At 34.5% G+C, this 6,790-nt stretch overlaps 1 long non-coding RNA gene across 1 annotated transcript; it reads left to right on the top strand.

Annotated features, from left to right (window-relative positions):
* The first annotated feature begins 3,024 nt into the window (after positions 1 to 3,024).
* Positions 3,025 to 4,015, top strand: LOC135077168 (uncharacterized). The gene is made up of 2 exons (XR_010258415.1): positions 3,025 to 3,675; positions 3,772 to 4,015. It is a non-coding gene; the product is annotated as an uncharacterized LOC135077168 (long non-coding RNA).
* The last annotated feature ends 2,775 nt before the right edge of the window (positions 4,016 to 6,790 follow it).

Raw genomic sequence — 6,790 nt, forward strand, 5'->3', positions numbered from 1 at the left:
TAGACATAATACTCATATCAGGGATGTAAACACATTGAATTCATTGCTTTCATTTTCTTGATTAATAGAAAAACATGAAACATTTTTTATTTGTTCTTAGAATTTATTAGTACGCAGGGCTTTTCATTATAAGAAAACAAAGTGAAATTAGAAAAAGTTTTTAAGATGAGCTTTTCCTAAGCTCGACACCTTCAGGCTACAACGGACACCATAATATTGCATTGTCCTCATTGACATAATTATAAAAGTTCAGCTCCATAGAACTTCGGAAAGTGGGTCAATACAATTTTAGCACAGTCCTAGAAACAGGTGAAAGTAAATAAAAGCTCTTAATAAAGCAATGTATCTTTTTCGTTCAGCCAAAAATATGTGCTCTTGTTTTAGCTCCGTTACAACAATTTACAAACGATTTAATACTCGTATTTTAGGTTTTCATTTCCTATTACTGGAATATCAACTAAACACCACGGAGATCCAGTAAAAAACGTCTACATGCGGGTTTCGTACCTATGTACTCGTACGAGTATAATAAGGAATATTTCAGTTTTACAATACTTAAATAGTTAATTTAATATAATAATAAACATTGAACCGATGAAAAATTATAGTGCGAATAAAATAATAGGATATGTTTAATATTGTGCATTTGAAAATAATTAAAAAAATCGTGATAATATATTTAAAGGATTGCATTGCACCATGCAATTTTAATTAAATAGCATTTAACCATTTCCAGGACACACAAATCATAATCATTTGTAAATCAACAAAAATAAATAACATAAAAACAATAAAACAACATGCTATTTTCTATAAATAAACATAAGTACATTATGTAAATGTTCGAAGACGACAACCTGATAATAGATTTTATATGCTTTGAATAAAATCCAATAGGTCGACCCGCGAACATACTAAATGGAATCTTATGAACTTACCTCGCCTCGAGCGATGTGCGCTGAAAGGGCACCGAGAATCCTCCGGTATCCGTTAGCACTTAGCAAACTTCAAAAGCTTTTTTTAGCGTGAGCGAGCTGCGTGACAACGCTACGAGAGCAGTGAAATTGCTAACTACTGGTCGGAGGGACCCGAATCGTCCGGAGATCGCAACGCGAGTACAGGCGAGATCGTCGAGTCGGCGGGGCCCAGGGCGGGCGGCGTTCGCGGCGCTCTCGAGGGCGGCTGGGCGGCGACTGGCGTCCTCGCAGCCTGCGTCCTCTGTGCTCCTCTGGCCTCGCCCGGATCCGTTTCCTGTTGATCGTGTACGCGACAGGTGCTTCAGAGACGTTTTTAATCAAAACTACTCAATATATTTAATTGAATCTCCATCGATTACATTACATAAATAAGATTGCTGATTACGTTTTGTTTTTTACGATTGTTTCAATGAATCGATCTGGTCTGAATTTGTTTTCAGTTAATTAATCATACCTCCTCTTCGATACGTTTTAGATGCCCAATTATTTGCTTGGTGTTGCTGACTTTTTCTGTAAATGTGTAATGTGTTACCTCGTTTATCAGTTAGCTTGCCGAATTCCGGCACGTACGCCTTTTGTAAGTGGCAACTTGACTCCGATAACGTAATTACTTTCAGCAAAGTTCCTTCTGGTAGGTAATTTATTCGTAAGCGAGTGACCCTTCGAACAGTGATTAGTAAAGTTTGTCAGCCACTTCGCGGCGGCAATAAAACAAAGACCCCAGTTTTAATAAACAGCTCTTTTAGCGCTAGCAATATAATTTGCAATACAAAATAAAGGACTACAATTTGAAACATTCACACGCTTTTGTCTTAAGTTTGGCATGATTGTGTAGCAATCTTAATAATCTAGAACTTATTGATTTTGATAAGACTATGAATCATAGACAGTAATAATTTTATGGAAATACTTAGGTATCTTTATCGCTTTCAAACTTGTGCCATAAAATAAGTACCTAACTGATTTAATTGGAAGTGGCTCGTCAATTGTCTTTGTGGAATCAACCACACCTCAGCACCTTATCGAAATTTTGCAGTAACTGAATCGAAGATCCAATTAGTCAACTAATCGCTCGAAGCTCTGAAACCTTACCCTTTCAGATCGATAAGAGCTTCCACCATTAGTATCCAACTTGGTTCTGATTGAGTTTCCAAAGTTTTAAACCAACATATCTTTTTCGTTCAACGGGTAATAAGGTACTTGATACAAATAAGGCCTACGTTCTAATAAGGCCTATGCATCAGAAAACACAGATAAATAAATCCAACCGGGATAATACTTCAAGGACACGTACTCATATGCCCTATAACCCGGTAGAGTGCAAGAGCGTCCCGATCCACGATCCCAGTACCAATTGGCACGCGTTCTTCTAAGGTGGTGGGTGATTTCGTGCTGTCTTATAAAAATCTGGCGATTTCATCTTAAATTTTCGGTAAAATGACGCTGTTTCAGATTAAGCTTTTCTTGGTAATCGTTTCTAAATATTTCTTACTAGCTAATAATTACCTTAATTTGTACTACTGGCTATAGATGCATTATGTGTAAATTTTTAAAGACAACAAGAGCGAGATGTCTAATAAGGCCTAGGCCTTATTTCAGCATGGTAGGCCATATTAGATACTTATGTTAACACCTGATTACGGACAAATTCATTAAACTAAATGAGTAAAAGAGTAACTAATATTTATTTAAATAAGAATGTTACTAACAGCACAGAAAAGAAAAAGAAAACAGAGTCGAAAAAAATTACAAACCCTGTAAAAAAAAATAAAAAAAATACAAAATCAATAAAAAATAAGAATGTATAATTCTAAAGGAAAGAAGAATAAAAGCTGGTATTATCATGCCTGTCTCGAAGACAACGTAGCAGATATGCGACTATAAAGGACTGCTTTTGGTGGTATCACAAATATTGTGTAGGAGTTCGTAAAGATGATTCAGAAGCCTTTTTATGCACTGGTTCTAATAAAAATAGAGATCTCATTTTGTTTACAAAAATTCAAGACTAAATGATATTCCTAAACTGATTTATTTAAAAGGTTTTATGTATAGGCCTTACACCCGTATTCACAAACGATACTTACCTATGCAAAGCAGCAACGCTATGCGAAATGAGACATTTCTCAATGCGTTCCATATGACAAGCCTTTCAATTCATAAACAATACTTAAACGACCCTTGACTATGCAAAATCAGAGTGTTACATAGAGTTCTGTGATTGGTTCGCTTATGTTACGCACTTCACTTCGCTAACTGACATGACATTCCTGTCATTCAAACGGTGCAACGGTTTTTATGTGTCGTTATATTGTGGATTTGTGAATTAAATAAATATGGATAAAACTACAACTATCGGGTTAGTATGAATACTTCGATTAATAATAATAGTGAAAATCATGTTTCAATCATTATTTTTCAGATAAAAAAGCTGCCGTTTTCTTCTTCCGAATGAGAGCTGCTGATTGTAGCTTAATAAGAGAAAGGCCTATTATTGAAGACAAGCATATTATTATCCTCTCTAAAATATCGAGTTGACGAAGCAGGCCTGGGAAACTCTAACAGTGGCGTACAATTCTGAACCATATTTTATGTTTCACAAAGGCTCACACATCAACTGAAAAGCTGCTGGAATAATTTAAAGACCCAAAGAATGAAAGAACTTTCTCAGGAATCAATCAAACGTTCTCAACACGCACTAGTAAGTAATGTTTTTAAAATATATAGTACGTAGATTTATGAGGAATAACTAAGCAGAATATACTCAAAGGAATTAAATTCATAATTTGCTTTTCAGGTATCAAGAAATTAAGATTAGTAGTAGCAAGAATGAAGATTAAGACAGAAACAAGAATCAAACGCACCACATTGAATAATATACAACAAGACCAGGCTTTGCACGAGTTGGGGCTACAAAGAGAAAAAATATTGATAGAAAGAGAAAATAATTTGTTAGAACATGAAAAAAAGATTTATGATTTACAAATACATAAAATTAAATTAGACATTGAAGATTGATGAAAATAAAACTTCATTAAAAATTTTATGTTTTATTTGCCACTAGCAACTGATACATTATGTAGGTGGCACTGGAAGGCCTCCTCGTAGTTAATTTCCTCAGGTCTTTTTTTATCAGTGGTAAAAATATGAAAAGTACCCCATCATGGGAAAACTAAACTAAATTCGTCTGAATTGTAATAATCAAAGGGATTTTGGGAATCCCGTATCACTTTTCTGGTACTTATTCTACTTTGCTCATTGATATAATTATCAAATTCTTCTTCACTACTGTAATCCATTGTAAGATAATATTAATCGAATACAACCATAAATAAAGCAAACAAACCTCAAAAACGAGAATAACCTAAAAATTTTGACATAAATAGACACTATGCGTTGCGTAATACAGCTCCCTGGCTACCTTAGCTTTGCGTTCATTCTAAGGGACGCATAGTGCTTGTCACCACTGAAGTATCGTCTATGAATAGGTTTTTGGGACCCTGTGCATCCACGCGCACTATGAGGCCTCAAAGTAATGTTTGTGAATACGGGTGTTATTCGAACACGGTGTTTTAATAAGCCCTATACAAAAAAATAATATTGTTTGTTTTTGATATTTTTTTCAATAATATATGTAAGGAATCATTACTTTGTTACTATGAATATTTAATTTTAACTATAATTTATATATAATTCTTAATAAGTGGAATTTAAGTTTATGTAGAGATATACAGTATATTTCTGTTTACTTGGTATGTAAAATTTTGATAACGCAAACAAATCGAGGTGTTTAATGTTATAAGACCGCATTTTGTTTAATACAACCTCAATTTTAAGGTCTAGATGCCTTTGAATCATATAGGCCTTATTCCGTGTAGGTGATTTAATAAAGCCAAAATCAGTGGTTTCGTAATTTGCTTATTTTGAATAGATTTAGTTAAAAATTGTGTTATTTTTTGTAATATTGCTAAAATTAAAGAATTGAAGAAGTTAATTAACCTTGTTTTTGTTGATTGGCGTTAATATTTATTGAAATATAAACATTTAAAGTTAGGTAGGCCTTATTTGTATCAAGTACCTTATTCCAAGGTGCCCGGGTCAAAATGGACAGGTTAAATAAGTGTAACTTTATCAAACGAGTTTCTTTTTAGCTAGGTCGGTAATTACCGTCGACAATTTATAACGTTTTTAAAATATTCCAAAAATAATAGCACGAAAACCAGCCCGGTCGATCCTAAAAAGGTCATACGTTGGGTGCCTACGAAAGATTTTGCTCGAAAAAAGGCTTTAAGAGCTTCATTTACTTCTCAGCAATTATCTACCCTGGGGATTTTGCAGATGGGTCATTTTTCATAGTATCAACAAAAAACCTAAATTACTTTTACTTTAAATAATAAGGTAAAATAATAATACAAAATTATTTGACTTTAATTTATCGATAGAGCTTAATGGTTGGTTATACCTTAAATTACGTAATTGGCAATAATGACACATAATTTACCTATAGTAACTCATATTTTGTTACATGAACTGTATAAAAATGAACATATTTTTATTTTCTAATCTCATTATTTGAATACCTACTTACATATCACTTAGCCCACCCACATCTTTCCAAACTCACCGCTTGGTGTAAAAATACAGCATTCATTTTCCACGGACACAGCCTTCGCTGCTTATATTATCATTAATTAAGGTTTCGTGATTTAAAAGGCGCAAAGGAGAAGGCTTACCAGTAAATCTTAATTACTTTCTTATTACACATTTCAATTGTCTTTCGCAGCCATTAACCGGTAGACTGATGATGAGTTACGAGATCGTAAATTAACTAGGCCCATCAACGTCGTGCCTTAACATAAAACACTGACGTCAGACGTAAAGACAGTAACCATTACAGAGCACAATAAACATTAATAGAGGAAACACGTAAACAAGGCATATCGCGCGTTTACAACGTACGTACCTTGATAAAAGCACACAGTATTAGCGTTATCTTCGACCTGTCAAGCGATAGCGACAAATTAGGCAAATTGATAACGGTCCGCATAAAACAGGCGATGTGCAAAAAGTGAATAAACTCCCCAAACCCCTTTACGCTCAACAAGGGATAAGCTTGAATAATTTATGAGCCAGAAAAACTCAAAAGTTCAAAACTTACAAGGAAGCAGACGAAGGTATATATTTTATAATGGAGCTGTGAAAGAAAGTAAAATGAAATAAAAAAGATGCAAAGTTTCACTAAAGCAATTCACTCGCGTCGATAGTGATGGAAAACTCGTACGAAATTGTTGCGAGTAACAAGAAGAACTGTAAAGTGCTGTGCGAGTAGAGACTTGTCCAGGTGACCTGCACTTTTTCATTTTCACATCATTGCGGCAGCCCGATTTATTCGCAGAAATATATTTTTCATCTCGACAGGCAGGTCACAAAGCCTTACGTTGTTATACATTAGCAAGCGAGCTTGAAAGTCGACGCATTTTCACTCAAAATGCGTAATTTACTGTGACAGGAAAAAGGTTGCCCTTGCTCATACATTTCTAAAAGCTTGGCCGCCTTACTAAACATCAAGAGATAATACCTTCGAAGCTTTTTCTCATATCTTCACATCTTTCAATGTTCCGTATTAGACCCTCGGTTGCTAAGCAAACTGAGGGTAGTCTGCAGATAGATTTTATCTGTGGATGCACAAGGATAACTATGGCACAACTTTATGAACTCGACTGATTTTCTCATTTCAATAAATCTAAGTAATGTTCTTTCTATCCAATAACTAGTCGATGAAGAAGTCATTGGAAATAAATTTTCATTGGGCCGAT

The sequence above is a fragment of the Ostrinia nubilalis genome, chromosome 13, assembly GCF_963855985.1.
Source record: "Ostrinia nubilalis chromosome 13, ilOstNubi1.1, whole genome shotgun sequence".
NCBI classification, from domain to species: Eukaryota; Metazoa; Arthropoda; class Insecta; order Lepidoptera; family Crambidae; genus Ostrinia; species Ostrinia nubilalis.